We start from the raw sequence: 912 nt of genomic DNA on the forward strand, positions 1-912 counted from the left end.
CCTGCAACCAATGCTCCTACAGACAGAAGGGCTTTGAAAAGCTGAGAAGACCGACCTCTCCTGTCCTCTGTATCAGGAGAGATTTGGGAACAATAAATTCCTACCTGGAGACCAGCCTGTGAACTTATTTCTTGATTGTTCTCTCCCCATAGAGAGCTCCTAAAACTCTGCTCTCACAGGTGATGTGAGCTGACTGACTTTCTCTGTCCAAATCCAGCTAAACCAACCCTGTTGCCTCTCCATGGACGAAGCCAGGGCTCAGCTCTCACAGATGGATCAGGAGGCACTTCCTTAACCCGGGCCTCTGCTTAGAATGCCCTGGAGCACTTCCTAGACACCACAGTGATGCTCCCACAGGACCAACATAGAACTCTGTTGGGAGGGCATCAGTGAGGTCAGTTCCTGACACTGTTCATGTGATCCTGATGGGAAACCAGATGGAAACTACTTGGCTAAAGATTCTTTCTGAACCATTTCAATGAATACAAATCCCTGGTGGTCAGGTCCCCACTCCAAGAAGTTATCACTCTGCAGGTCTACAGTGTGGCCATTAATGGAGTCATCAGCAAATCCCACTTTTTTCTGATGTTTCTTCTCCCAAACCAATGTTCAGGAGTCCTGAGCTCAAAGCCTCACACTCACCACACCTAAGACCTCTCTGTAGGGGAGGATTTCGGGCAGGGATTTCTGAGAGAGGTCAAAGCTAGAATCAGCCAGAGAAAACACCAGTTCTTGCAGTTTAGCCTGTAGAAGTTACGCTGGGTGAGGTGCTCTGGGCTCCCTAGGGTGAGTGTGAATTAATCCATTCAAACCAAAACAACAAATCAGGTGGGCACTGTGAGGGTGTCATGAAGGGGGGCTTGTAAAGTAGACCCTGTGGTTCAGCAAGACTGTTGATCTCAAGGAAGGTGG

The sequence above is a fragment of the Bos taurus genome, chromosome 18 (genome assembly GCF_002263795.3).
Source record: "Bos taurus isolate L1 Dominette 01449 registration number 42190680 breed Hereford chromosome 18, ARS-UCD2.0, whole genome shotgun sequence".
In the NCBI taxonomy this organism is placed as follows: Eukaryota; Metazoa; Chordata; class Mammalia; order Artiodactyla; family Bovidae; genus Bos; species Bos taurus.